This window comes from Trichinella spiralis (genome assembly GCF_000181795.1).
Source record: "Trichinella spiralis strain ISS 195 chromosome Unknown Scfld4, whole genome shotgun sequence".
In the NCBI taxonomy this organism is placed as follows: Eukaryota; Metazoa; Nematoda; class Enoplea; order Trichinellida; family Trichinellidae; genus Trichinella; species Trichinella spiralis.
Window position 1 is genome coordinate 6,212,532 of NW_003526943.1, and position 732 is coordinate 6,213,263.

Sequence of the window (732 nt, forward strand, 5' to 3'; positions counted from 1 at the left end):
TAGCTTTCAAGCTTAACCAAGGAGTGACAACTACTAAATTGTTAGCATCTGATGAATTTCTTGATTTTACTGGGAGTGTTCTATTTAAATCTTTCTTGTTTACAATCTAAGAATTTTACTTTAATATTTACAGTTTCCTTCATTACGAAACAAACATCCATATATATTTTTTATACATGTCGATGAGGTTTGCTGTTTGTATGAAAAATCCTGTTTGACGTTCATACATTTCATATAAAATACAGTCGAACTTCATTAAGTGCATAAGATTTTGGCTGAAAAAAATTTCCTGTAGTTAATTAAAGGATAAAATAATGGATAAGTGCATGGAAATTCTTTCGAAATTCCATGCTCACTTATAACCAAGTTCAAATGTAATTTGAAATGCAACATCAAACAGATCAGCTGCATCATAAGCGCTGCTTTTGATGCGGAATGTTTAAATATTTTGTTATCATTAAAATATATACATTGAAAGGTTGCAAATGTAAATGAAAACAGATGGCAATTTAAGTGTTCACCAACGCACTAGTCGGTTTCGCTCAGATGTTGAAATAAAAAGTTTACAATTTACACCAAATATATAAAACTAAATTTGTTTCTATGAACTTCACCACAAATAATGTATTTAAATAAACAAATTTTCAATGAATGACAAAACTTCAAACAATAAAATTTTGGATATAAGTAAACATTTCCCATTTATTAAATGTTACGTCCCTACCTATAAAA